This window comes from Triticum urartu, chromosome 5 (assembly GCF_003073215.2).
Source record: "Triticum urartu cultivar G1812 chromosome 5, Tu2.1, whole genome shotgun sequence".
Classification (NCBI taxonomy): Eukaryota; Viridiplantae; Streptophyta; class Magnoliopsida; order Poales; family Poaceae; genus Triticum; species Triticum urartu.
In genome coordinates, this window is record NC_053026.1 from 108,085,074 (window position 1) to 108,099,798 (window position 14,725).

The window sequence follows — 14,725 nt, forward strand, 5'->3', positions numbered from 1 at the left end:
CTATCATTTGAAGCACAAGAGCAAGGAGTTCATTACCTACACACCATTTGTTACTTCTTGGAGAGTGGTGTCTCCTAGATTGGCTAGGTGTTACTTGGGAGCCTCCGACAAGATTGTGGAGTTGAACCAAGGAGTTTGTAAGGGCAAGGAGATCGCCTACTTCGTGAAGATCTACCGCTAGTGAGGCAAGTTCTTTGTGGGCGATGGCCATGGTGGGATAGACAAGGTTGCTTCTTCGTGAACCCTTTGTGGGTGATTGCTTCTTCGTGGACCCTTTGTGGGTGGAGCCCTTCGTGGACTCGCGCAACCGTTACCCTTTGTGGGTGGAGCCCTCCGTGGACTCGCGCAACCGTTACCCTTTGTGGGTTGAAGTCTCCATCAACGTGGATGTAGGATAGCACCACCTATCCGAACCACGGGAAAAACATCCGTGTCTCCAATTGCGTTTGAATTTTTCAAACCCTTCCCTTTACATTCTTGCAAATTGCATGCTTTACTTTCCGCTGCCAATATACTCTTTGCATGCTTGCTTGAATTGTGTGATGATTGCTTGACTTGTCCTACAATAGCTAAAATCTGCCAAGAACTAAAATTGGGAAAATGTTAAGTTTTTATTTGGTCAAGTAGTCTAATCACCCCCCCTCTAGACATACTTTTGATCCTACATAAGGACAACATAACAAGTTCAAACACAGACGCATCAAGAGTTTGGTAAAGCAAGACACCATTTTATTTCAGATTGAGCCTCATAATGGAATTTAAAAACTTCCATGAAACTTGAGCATTGTATGCTCTTGTCCACGAAGAGAGATATAGCCTTATAGCACCAGCATGCCTGTCTATGTTACTCCTCAAGCCAAACTATAGAACTTTTATCTGTCGACAACTTGTCCAAAGACACTGGCTAATTACCCACAAACTGTCCATTCCGCCACAAATATGCACAGGCATGCATCACCTTCCTCTTTGGTCTTCTCATTCGCGTGAACATCGTCGACATTGCCCACCATGCTTGCTCGCATCTACTTGCTCCTTGTCAAGTACATCCACGCTTCCAACTCTCACCTCATCACCATGCTCGTTGCATATGTCAAGTCCAGCCTCGTCACACATGTGGGTGTACAATTTTCGTCTGACACATGAATGGCCATTGCCACGCCCGCCCTTCTCGTTTGTTACGCCCCTACTAACCTCACCGTCGTGTGCGTCCTTATCCTGAGAAAAATACATTCAGAACATTATAAAAATCATAATATTTAAACGTTTTTTTGAGTCAATGGAAGATGTGGTTCTGCACCTTCACTTCATTATCAGAGGAGTCAAAAGTTAGGATTTAATATAGCTTTCAACAGGAATAATGTGTATTATAATCAAGCATGGGCTAGGTTATCAATGAGAAGCATAATACAGAAGCAAGCTAAAGCTACCCACTCTTAGGTTTATAGTGTATACTACACTACATACTACAGAAGCATAATTTTGAGATTAACGCTACAACTTTGTCATGTATCAGGGTATCTTTGTTTTGAAAAGAACACATCATGTGTGGAATGTGGCTGGCAACATGTGCTCATTGTTCAGGGTGTGTCGAGATCTGCAAGTATTAGCACAAGAAACTCTTCAGTTGTAACACAATCTACCAATGCCTGAAACAAATAGAATTATTGAAATGGCCTACCGTCAAATTATTACCCAGAGTATATAACTTATTTTTCAAGTAAATAAGATCGCATGTGAAAAGAGATATGTCCAAGCTATGATGAGAAGTTCATACCAATCATGTACATGAAAGCATTGACTATAGCCACTCCTGAAATGTAGATTAGAAAAAAATAATGCAGACCAAAAAAACATGGTGAGCGAGTGAAAGACTGAACTTACCTTTACCAAGATTTCCGCATATGCCAAACAAATTCCAGCACTGACTTTTATCCAAGCGCCGCTCTGGCTCTTTTCCTTCATACGTATCACCCTGCAATGAAACATATCACATTAAAAATAATTAGAGGTATTCTGAAAAATAAAATGATAGCAATTAGTATTATTCAGTAAATGAACAATGAGATTTCTGGAAAATACATTGTAGTAACATATTAACATTTTTGTAGTACCATAAGAACATATTAAATTAGGCCAAGCTCTGGAAAACGCCCATTCTTTTCATGTTATTATTCATATAATGGGATTTCAAAAGAAGAGCGAGAGAGAAGGGAGCATGATGGAATTATTAGTATGCCCATGTTACAAGCACATGCTTATAGAAGAACATGTTTCTGCATCTATCATAGATTTATAGTATGTCCTAGCTCTGTCGCTACAAAATGTGGGTGCATTATAGTTAGCATGGAAGAACACCGTCCGGTAACATCACCATGCCAAAATGTGGGATAACTGTCCTCTGTAATCTTTTGGTGCTAAGATTCATTGCTCTATCTATTATATCTCGTATTCTTCATGTTCTTTGTGCCATCAGTAGAGAAGGCAAAATAATTTCAATAGTTCCAAACATAAAATCCTGATGTTGCTCTCTTATCAAGTTCATCTGGAATTTCTACCAAAAAAATGTTCCCTGTTCATAGAGATGCTTGACACAAATTGGTTTGATTTAGTATAACCATCAGCGAGTGAGTGACGAAACTACATGCTCTCAGCTCTCAGGTCCATGTCAGAACTTGCATGTTCCTACACAAAGCTGGGGCAGCAACACCTTCCCAATGAGGAGTCGAGGCAAATCTGTGACTGATTGCGCCTCACAGACTCAAGGTTTCTGTAAACTGCTTAAATTATTCAGAGCATGATGACGGGGATGATATCCCATATATCTTTTGCGTACTGGTGTATCATACGGTCACTGCTGAACTTGGGGGAACCAGCTATATTGAGCATGGACGTTTTTGTCCAAAGCCGCAGGTAGAGACGGATATGATGTGATTAGGAGGATCAAACACTCTGAGTGACTATCTACCAGTCTACCTGTCTATGTGGAGATAGTAATGAAATAGCAAACTAAAAATGTTAATCACACATGAAACAGAGTGGAAATATCCACGATAGCGGAATAATGTTCAGAAATGAAAATCAGTTTTCTGAAGTTATTTTTGGATTGGAATGCATAGAACGACTTTCCTGAAGCTAGGTTCATCAAAGCTCATACGTCTGCCAGCCAACATATGAGTAATTATAGCACATCTAGCACCTGCATTCTCTGATTGGCTATGATGTTCTTCCAACATACTGATAAACACTTCAGTGTGAAATAAGAAATATTCCTAACAATCAGTGAAGTCGTTCATAGTGAAACACTGATGTACCATTGGGTAAAACTTGCATAGAGGCATAGGCATATAACTGTCATATTCAAATGCGTTGAAACCTAACAAATCTAAATCTAACAATGTCATTCTTGTGAAATATCATCCAAAAATAGTTAATATAATAAAGAAGAGAAGTAGACACACTGAGCAAAACATGAGAAATATTTTGCTTTTCGTTAATACAATGATCAAGATACAAATGCAATGATTAGAGGGGACACAAAAAAGGCCTTGGCATTAACTCACATGAAGTGAAATAAATAACATGTTTGTGGTAACACTCCAATCTGATGCACAAGAACTCTGAATAAAGCATCACCAAATCAAGAAATACTTGGTTCTATAGTCCCATGCAGTTACATTTCTACACTTTCAAGTTTTTGGATCAACGACACTAAATAAACAGAGCATCTAACAAAAAAAACATTATGTTACAAAAGCATTTCCCATGTCTTCTGTTATTAGGTCTATACAGGATAGTATTAGGCCAAAAAAGTGAAAGAGTGTAATGAGAAGGTCTAGCAAGTATATTGTAATAATTTCCTTTAAACTGCAGTTTTTTAAAATGAGCTCATTTACTGTTGGTTTGTCATATTTAGGTGTAGTCGAAAGAGAATCCAACTCATAAGCTAGCAAAGCTCCATCCTGGATACGACAGAGTACGGGCATATTTAAGCATTGACTGCTTGATCAATTGTGGCTTGTTAAATATTAATTGTACCTAGTTAAATAGTATTTGTCCCTACTTACATGGTATAAGGAACACTTTCTCAACAAATGCAATGCTTCGGTAACTACAAACCATAATGCTTCAGTAACCACACAGTTTTTCTCTGTTTAGTTGCAAGAACAGGGCGAGTAGAAACTTTTTTTTGCCTTCATTACCTTGCAGATTGAAATAGAAAGTGAGGCACCCTGACTTGATGTTCCTGAAGGCGCCCTCGCTATGGCCTAGTTCACCCTTCTCAGGGCCAGGAGTAAAACCACAGCTTGCCTTCTCAAAATACCAGCAGAACCAACTCATCAGGCATGCAATCAGGATAACAACATATCATTCAGAGTTCAAACCAAGTAAACAAACATATGCATCAGGCACTGGTGCATCCAAAGTTTAACTCTATTCTCCTCCCATATAATGGATGAGGCAAATCTTTTGCCTTCGTTTCGGAAAAAAAAGTTTAACTATATCAAGAGCTAAAAACAATTAGCATGTCATATATGGCAATCTGTAAGAGATAAAATAATAGCCATATAGATACCAGACCTTACTCCCTTACAAGACAGTGTCATAAAAAACTCTTAAAGCAACACCAGGATCAATTCACCACACCAAACCAGTCATCATGAACTGATGATACTTGGGGTAACTTGTCCAAATGAAAATAAAATTAAACCATGGTGGTTCAGTTTCAAATAAAAAGTGCATATATCAGTTTGAAGTGGACTCGCCACGCGTTGACTGAAAAATAACTCATGTGCCAAGAAACATAATCTTACATCTGACTTTTAACAGTTTAGCTGACAGCAAAATGGCTCATTCAAATCAAGCAACTATCTAAGATGCAACCTTTATTTGCCATCAAGCACTGAAGAGCTTGTTGTGCATAGATTGATGCCCAGGAGAAACAGAGGGGGCTAAAAAACACACCGCTCAGGGCTTGTAGATCTGGCCATCTATAATTGTGAGGTGTGCTATTATGACCACCACAATACCATGGGTGGAAAAGTCACTTAAACTTTCAGTTTAGAACAATACATGAACGAGGCTTCTAACTTCTAAACTATGCATGCTTACAAAACTAAAAACCATACATGACCACAAGTTTGCTGCAACAAATTCAAGAAGAATTCACCACAGCAAACTGAACCTGAAAGATAACCGATATATATATATATATATTATATATATATATATATATATATATATATATATATAGATATACATATATAATATTATATATATATAAATAAATACATACTAATACCTATACAATATAACATATCATATATATAAAATAATAATATATGTACATGTTAGTCACGGACCACAACACACCAGTAACAACACCCAAACAAAAAGAGAAATAGAAGCTACGTACCATCTATGAAGAGGCACAATCTGAACCATATTGCTACTAATGTAAACACTAGTGTTGATGCAATACTGAAAAAAGATAACAGACTAATGACTCGGAAAAAAAATCCTCAAAGTGCGTCAACTAAAACTAACTTGATAGGCTCAGAAAAACACGACCACCAATACTCAGAAGGACGACCAGGGAAGAACAGGTACTGAAACAATGCAGGTGATACACAAAACAACCACAAAAAGCCAACAAAAAAACTACCACAGAAGCTCCAGCACATGTCGCTAGTTTCCACAGACCACACTGACCTCAAAGGATACTGCAACACATCAACCCACAACATATACTCAAATCAGTAAATGACAGAGTCCCACACGAGTGACATGAAGAATCAGTGGTGGATGCAGCTTCCAGAACATGCATCAAGTGAGCGAGTTCCAAATCATCTAATCACTTACAAAGAGAACTCTGTCATGTGACTGAATACCACGTCTCAAAGATGACCATGTGGGTTGAGGCACAAGCAAGGGTGAAGGCACCATTGTTTTGACCATGCTGTGACAAAAAGAGTGATGGAAAATTAGGAGCACAAGCAAGGTATTTGGCTAAATTCAAGAAATCAATCAAATCACAGAGTGGGGAAATTAAATCTAACCTTGTCAGGAAGATATTTACGTAATTGAACTAACTATACATAATTTCCCGAAGAGAAATAGCAAATCCTAGACTACTTCAACATAAGGGACTGTATGTTGAGTTAGCCACAGGAAGGGGATGTCATGCCTTGTAAGGGAAGAGCAACAAATCGACAAGTTGTCGGCTGACCTGGAGGAGAACCAGAGCACGTTGTCTTCTCCACTCCTTCACGAGGCGGTACTTGAACAGCCACGGTGAGAAACCGGCATCAGGATACATGTGCAAACAACGGAACCAACATCTCTGTAGGCGGACCAGACCAAATCCATCAGGTACCCAAGCCAATGGATGCGAGGGGTGGATGCATTTATCATATCAGAGGGGCAACAGCGGAACCCGACGATGGATGCATCATAGGACGTGCCGAGAGCAAGCCACACAGGAGTCTGGTGACGAGCCAAGGGCCACCCCGGCCGAGCCAGGGCCGGCAGAGCACAGTGGACGGAGGGCCAAATGCGGCTGGCAGACGCTGCAGAGCTCGCCACGGATCTCCGGGCAGAGCGTCGCCACCGGCCACGTGGAGTCAAAGGGAGTGGGGGAAACGCGGGCGGTGGAGGAGGGCGCTGGGGTTGGAGTCGCTGTCGGACGAGAAAACAGATCCCGGCGATGATGTAGCCGTCGCGCGCGACCCGATCTGTGCGCCGCAAGCAAGCCCAACGGCGGCCAACAAGTGCCGTGCAGAGTGCCGGATGGGGAGGAGGCGGGCCATGTGGGCAACCGAGTGCCGTGCAGGTCAAGCTGGCCGCCGGCGGGAGGGCAGCTGACGGCCACCATGAGCGAAGGTGAAGATCGGATCGAGGGGAGGAGAAGCTCGCACGAACGGACTTGGATTTCGATGGGAGACGCGTCCCTGCTCTGAGGAGCCGCCTTCGCCGCCGCCGCCGGCTGCACTCTCAAGCTATCGCGGCGGGGCAGCGAGGGTAAGAAACCCTAGCGGCAGCCGAGCATGGGGGTGGGGGGTTGGAGTGCTGTTGCGTGAGGGAGTGGAGAGGTGGAGATGCTCCTGCAGCCGCGCCCGATGAAGAGGTCGGGCCGGCGGAGCAGCAGGGCGGCAGCGGAGCGGGAGATGAGGGCGACGGCGGCACGGGAGATGGGGGAAAGAGAGAGGTCGCATCGGGATCGAGAGGTGGGGGCGTTGTACTGGTTTTTGCGGGAGGGGTGGTGTGAAAAAAAATCTATGAAGGTTAACCTATGAAAAAAACCGGACGAAAATGGTGGGACGAAACTTGACCAGCGGAGACTATCAACTGCTCCATTAGAGTAGTCCTGGCCATGGGCCGCCCGGCCCGAACAGCCCAGCCCGAACCCGGCCCGACGCTGCTCCCGGGCCGGGCCTGGGCCTAGGTTTTGAGCCCGAAGACTAGGTCAGGCCGGGCCTAGGCCCGCTGTTTATGCCATTTACTGAAGAGGCCGGCCCGAGGCCCGACGTGTTTTTTGCTGTGATGGGCCGGGCTCGGGCCTGAAAACTAGGCCCGACGGCCGGGCACTCCGGTCCGGGCTCGGGCCTGAGTTTTCTACCTCGGGCTTGGTCAGGCCCGGCCCGAAGCCCGGCCCGGCCCGGAGGATGGCCCGGTCTAATTAGGAGTAGAGATACTCGTTACAAAGAACACTCCATTTTCCCAGGCCGTGACAAGTGGCGCACATGCAGCACGCCACTCGTCGCAACATGAGAGTTTTCTTTTTTTTCGTAGATTCATTTATTTAAAATGTTTTATCTTTTAAACCGTGCGTCCAAATCTCGAACTGTTTTCATCATTGGATTCCTCGCGTTGAGATCTTCAAAATTAAATCCCATATTGATAGGTTTTGACAAACTTTTTTTTCACGAAAAAACGGACGAAAAAACCAGGCGAAAAAAAATGAACCGGAGCACGGTTTTTTTCCTTTTCGAAAGAGGCACGTCCATGCCTCTCGCGAAATCACACCCGTGCCTCTCGTGGAAGCAAAATTGTGACTCTTGTGGAAGGAAAATAAAATAAAATGCGTTTTTTCCGATTCCGAGAGGCACGGCCGTGACTCTCGCAAAAAGCACAACCGTGCCCCTCGCAGAAGCAAAACCGTGACTCTCGCGAAAGAAAAAAAAACTGAAAACGCATAATTTTTTCCCTTTCTGAGAGGCACGCCTGTGACTCTCGCGAAAGCACAACCGTGCCTCTCGCGGAAGCAAAACTGTGACTCTTGCGAAAGAAAGAAAAATAGAAAACGCGTTTTGTTTTTCCCTTTTCGAGAGGCACGGTCGTGACTCTCGCGAAAGAAAAAAAACAGAAAACACGTTTTTTTCGTTTCCGAAATGCACGGTCGTGACTCTCGCTAAAGCGCAACCGCGCCTCTCGCGGAAAAAACCATGACTTTCGCGAAAGAAAGAAAAAAGAAAACGCGTTTTTTTGCGCAAAAAAATCGATTTTTTATCAAAAAACTAAGGAAGACCGGGGGAAAACCAAAACATCGAAAAAACCGTTTAAAAGCCAAAAACGTGTGCGGAAAAATAAAAAAAATAAAATTCGAAGGAAGCGTCCAGAGCGCGACACGTGAAGAATGGCTGAGAGCACGCCAAGTGGCGCTGATCATTGCGAGGCTCTGAAGGAGTGCTTGTTTTTTTTAACCTGGCAAATCCCCTTTCCATTACTTGAACATAACGGAAATACAACCAAGTTCAGCAAATAGGACGGGAAAGAGGAAAGCGGGTTCAAGCATCGTCGGGAAATCCACCATGAACACTCGCCATCGAGATTACTCACCATGGGGCGAAAACCCGACGACACTATAAATCCCAGACCCCAACATCTAACTCGGGGTTTTCAAAAGACCACTGCTCACATCAGAGCAACATGCCCCACAACATCCTCACGCAGGAGGTATCTGACCAAAAGCAATAACAAAGGATGCAGCAGATTCTCTTTCTTCTTTCAATCTTCACAGCGCACTCCTCCATCCTGGTGAGAAGGAGCGCTTGTTAACTAGTTGCTCCCCCAAGGTTGACTCTTAAATCACACACTGCATCCGTTCGTGGATGAGTAGGGACCAGTCTGTGACAATGATGCGAGAGTTGGCCATCCCGTTACATTTCGAATGATTTTAAAAAACAAATATATGCAAATTTAAACAAATTGCATGAATTTCATTCAAACTTGGATAAATTTTACATAAAACCAGATGATTTTTGACATACTTGAGTTGCCCCTATTCTAACCTAGTCTAATTGATCATTGACCGACCATGAGACCCAGAAATTGAAACTCCGCCTCCGCGAAGCGGCCAAGCGACTAATCGATCGACGATGATGACCGCGTCAAGCTTAGCTTCAACGAGGAGGGGAGGAGTGGTGGCCTTCGTGGGGCCCAAGTATCTGCGGCCTCGTATGCTCTACTCTTCCTCACTGTCGGTGACGTCCGCGGACATGCCGTGGCAACGGGACTTGGCTGATGCGGAGCTGGAGACGTCGTCCGTGCCGTCGTAAAACTCCGTCGCCGCCTCATTTATCTCCGTGAAGGCGGCTTCTTTCTTCACCTGCAGGACACGGTGCCACCTTCTTGAGTGCCAGGGACAAAATTGTTTTTCTGTTTTGTGTGCATGTACAAGTGAAATTGTTTGTTGTAAGAACTCTTTCCGGTTCGATAAACCTTGATTTTTTATTGAGGAAAATACTTATTGCAAGGTTACTTCACCCTTACACTTGGAGTATACCCAAACACTCTTATGAGAGAGTAAGCAAGATTTCTGGCGCCGTTATCGGGGAGTTTCTATTCAAATAAACTGTTGTTATACACTATCGCATCACTTCCTTGTTATCTTTCTTGCCTAGTTACTTTTGATTTATTATTTTCTTACCAAAAATACCAAAAGGAATTACACCGCACTTCCTATTTACCTTGCTATCATGGCTAGTTCTCCACTTTCTGTCACCAGACCCGAGCTAGAAGTGCTAAATTTTAAACAAAAAGGTTAAGAAAGTTTAAAATATGCTTGGTATAAGATACTAGATGGTCAAAGTAGGTTTAGCGTAAGCAATCTATTACAATCCTTAGGATTTTTTATGTTGGCATTACTACTTTTTTTGAGGATCACATCACCGTTTATTGCTTAAAACAAGTTCGGAATGTCATCAGAAACACAAGAAAGAATGCAGTCTAGTGGCATATTCAGCCAAACCTTATTTAAATCTAAACACACGCCCTCCCGAGCTAGAACATGGGCAACTTTATTCCCACTTCGTCGAACCCATGTTACCTTGGAAGCTTGTTTTGATCGAAGCAACTCCTTCATCCCCTCGATGATTGATCTAGCAGCTGTAAGATTCTTCTTTTCGTCATTAAGCATGGCCACCACACTCTTGTTGTCCCCCTCCACATGCACCCTGGGAGCGTCTATTTGCATCGTCAGCTTGATAGCTTCCCTGCAAGCTAGAATCTCGGCTAGCTCTGGGTTAGTTACGCCCGGAAAGGTAAAGCATGCAGTAGCTCTGAACGCCTCGTCATGGTCTCGAGCAACTACACCGCCACCACCTCGATCGTTATGCTTGGGCATCGCTCCGTCTGCATTGACCATTATCCATCCTTGCTCCGGTGTTTTCCACCTCACAGCCAGTGCTGGGGTAGGAGTTTTTACCTTGTTTCCATGTACTAGCATCCATTCTTCAGCAAGCCTGATTATCGAGTCAGCAACATCCCGAGCATCAGCAATCCTTCGTCCATCTCGTGCCTCATTCCTCGCTAACCAAAGACCATACACCGCCTGGATCATTAACTCCTTTGAATCCTCGCTCGCCTCCGCAAACCATAGTTGTAGCCATTTTGATAGTGCGACTGGGGACTCGTCCATCTCCGGTGGGATCGCCGCTGGTGCCCCCTTTTCCTCACGCAAGACCTTTCAGAACAACACAGAGTGTGGACATGCCTAGTAACGGTGGTATAGTGTTTCCTCTCTGCCACACGCCACACAAAACACTCCAGGCTTAATTCTTCGCCGATGCAACTCAAAACCAACTGCCAGTCCATTTCTTATTAAACGCCACATGTGGATTTTGGACTTCCCTGGAGCATTTGTATTCCACAACGAGAGCCAACTTCTATGTTGTTGTACTGAGGACGAGGATTCTGGCCGTCCAGAACTCGCTCGCTTTATGTTCATGCACAAATGATACGCTGACCGTACGGAAAATTGACCACTCTTTATATAGTCCCATGCCAAGAAATCACTACATCCAGGGCCTCCAATTACCACCTGTTTTATGTCAGTTGTGTCATCCACAGAGAACATAGCGTCTAACTTTGGTCTGATCCCAGGCTGTGCCATCTGTAGTCATTAAGTCGTTAACCCTAGTAACCCTATGCATATAATTCTGCCCCAGAGGTTTGAGACTACCACTCCTTGGTATCCAGTTTTCGTGATGTATGTTTACAGTTGAACCATCTCCAATGCGTCATTGTAAGTGCATCTAGTGCCCCTTAGTGTTTTTGGTGTATTAAAGACTTATAGGTTAAGGAACTAATGTGTTTGAAAGTGTACACAGGTCTATAAGTATATGAGGAGTTTGATATTTACAGAGAAAGTCGACCTCTAAAAATGAATGTCTTCAACTGAAGACTTTGGCTTTCTAAAGACTTTGAAAGTGAAAAAATTGGTGTGATCATGAAGACTTGATATTCATGCGAGGATTATGAAGCGTGAAGACTTTTGTTTTCGTAGTTTCATTTTTCTCTTTCTTGAGTCATAGGAAACACCGTACTGTTAAAGGGGGTCGAGGTAAAACTAAGGAAAAATTTCCAAGTGATGCTCATCTCAAAATCCTACACCTACCAATCCTTTCGAGTGAAGCCATTGGAAATCTCATACAGTTCAGTCAATTTCTTCAGAGACAGAGACGAAGATCATCTGGTCTCTGAGGAATTTGTTCTGACTAAGGAGTTAGGAATTCACCATTGCGGATTACCTACAAGTGAGGAACATGATAGCCCTGAGGAATTTGAGAGCTCAAATTTCTGACCGTTGTTGTGCTTTGCGCTAGTTGTCCCAAAATATCTACCCACCTAACGGTCATATCATTGAAGGGCATTTATGTCTTATCATGTCGGGTTGTTCCCTAGGCTATAAATAGCCACCCCTACAACCACTAGCTGGTTGGCTGCTCCGCGAGAAATTGACACTTGTCATTGAGAGCATCCCATCCTCGGAGGACTTTGAGCGAAATCATCAAGTGAGGAAAAACCCAAAACCCCGAACCAAATACCTACAAACCCAAAGTGATTGAGCATCATTGAAGAGATTGTTCCTGTATGGAACCGGCGCTTGTTACCTTTGAAGACTATGCATCTTCCAGACGGTTAGGCGTCATGGTCTAGAGCATCCAAGAGGAAATTGTGGATCGCCGAGTGACTGAGTCTGTGAAGGTTTGGAAGTCACCTGAAGACTTACCACGAGTGATTGAGAGAGGTCTGTGTGACCTTAGCTCAAGGAGAATATGGTGAGGACTGTGTGTCCTCAGTTTAAATACCTAGCCGCTCCAACTAGACGTACGACTGTGACAACAGTTGGAACTGGTCTACCAAATCATTGTCTTCACCGAGCTAACTGGTTCTATTTCCTCAACCCTTTCATTTCCTCATTATTGTGTTGTTGTACCAGATCGTTACTGTTTGAAGATTTTGACTGAAGACTTTCTCAATTTCCTCAGTTCAATTTCTTCAGTCAGTTTGTCTTCAGCCTGCTTATCCTGTGTTTACGCTTCTTGTACTCTGTGCTTGTTTTCATTTCTTCATGATGATTGTGCTACTATTCTGTTATGGTTTCATCTGAGTACTTATTCCGCTGCTAAGTAGTTCGTTGCTTAGGAATTTCCTCACCCTAAAATTCCTCAGCGACGAATTTGTAAAAATCGCCTATTCGCCCCCCTTAGTCGATATAACGCACTTTCAGTCACATTACTCCTTCTTTGAGTAAATCCCTTCCAAACAGAATACTTCATAACGTATATGATGCGGCACTAGGACATGTGGCATTTGTTGGGGAACGTAGTAATTTCAAAAAAATTCCTACGCACACGCAAGATCATGGTGATGCATAGCAACGAGAGAGGAGAGTGTTGTCCACGTATGAAAGGATCGATATGGTTGACTAGAGGGGGGGGGGTGAATAGGCAACTAACAATTTTTAGCTTTTCTTTAACAATTTAAACTTTGCATCAAAGTAGGTTGTCTAGATATGCAACTAGGTGAGCAACCTATATGATGCAACGAGGATAGGTACACAAGCAAGCAAGAGATATGAAACAAGTAAGCTTGCTCAAATAAAGGCACGAGATAACCAAGAGTGGAGACGGTGGAGACGAGGATGTGTTGCCGAAGTTCCTTCCCTTTGAGAGGAAGTACGTCTCCGTTGGAGCGGTGTGGAGGCACAATGCTCCCCAAGAAGCCACTAGGGCCACCGTATTCTCCTCACGCCCTCACACAATGCGAGATGCCGTGATTCCACTATTGGTGCCCTTGAAGGCGGCGACCGAACCTTTACAAACAAGGTTGGGGCTCTCTCCACAACTTAATTGGAGGCTCACCAAAAACCACGAAGCTTCACCACAATGGAATGTGGCTCCGAGGTGACCTCAACCGTCTAGGGTGCTCAAACACCCAAGAGTAACAAAATCCACACAAGAAAGTATGGGGGAAGCAAATATCCTTTGGTGGAAGTGTAGATCTAGGTCTCCTCCTTCAATCCCTAGCAAATCAACAAGTTTGAGTGGCTAGAGAGAGAGAGATCGGGCAAGAGAGCTTGAAGGGCATTAATGGTGGAGTGAGAGAGGTCAAAGGTAGGAGTGGTAGGTGGGAGAAGCCCCCTTAAATAGTCACCCCTCATTTCCAACCGTTACTGCGTTTTTTGCACTGCTGCGGTACAACCGGTCCTCGTCCCGGTACAACCGGAACTCACGGTGTAACTGCAGAACCCTACCAAGCGGTACAACCGGACAGGCGGGCGGTAGTACCGGCTAAGAAAAATAACCGGACTAACCGCCTGGCTACCACACAACCACCACATCAAAACAGGAGCTTGACCGGTACTTGGGCGGTGCCTGGCCGGAACAACCGCATGGCCTTGAGCTCTTGGGCGGCTAAGTACTAAGCGTAAGAACCGCTCGGACCACCGGTGGTACCGGTCATCGTGGAACGACCGGACCAACCGGGCCACTACCGCCCAAGAACCGCATCACACCAGAAGCGAGGGCGGTACTTGAGCGGTGCATGGACGGAACCACCGCCCCAGCTGTTGCAGAGCATGGTGGCGGTACCACCTCCCGGAGGCAGCGATACAACCGCTCGAGCAAAGCTGGTGAGCGAGAAGACCCAGCGGTACAACCGCTCTAGAGAGCGGTACAACCACTGGGCAGACACAGTGAGCAGAAAAGAGGGGAAGAGGCAAGGAAAACTCTCTCTCACACACACACCTGAGGAAGGCAAGGAGAGGGTGAGAAAAGTGTACATGAACTGATTCCCCCAGAGCTTCCTAATGAGGATTCCCTCTTAATAGTACGGGTACTCTACGACCAAAGAAAATAAAAGCGTAGAGGACACGTCTTCGATCTTTTCCTTCGAGAGGCAATAGCAATCCGATGTAAACCTAAGCATCGAGAACCTGAAACAT

At 44.4% G+C, this 14,725-nt stretch overlaps 1 long non-coding RNA gene across 1 annotated transcript; it reads right to left on the minus strand.

Annotated features, from left to right (window-relative positions):
* Positions 1–712: 712 nt before the first annotated feature.
* LOC125508081 lies at positions 713–5,248 on the minus strand. The gene is made up of 3 exons (XR_007283222.1): positions 4,200–5,248; positions 1,882–1,972; positions 713–1,215 (listed from the first exon to the last, which is right to left on the minus strand). It is a non-coding gene; the product is annotated as an uncharacterized LOC125508081 (long non-coding RNA).
* Positions 5,249–14,725: the final 9,477 nt, after the last annotated feature.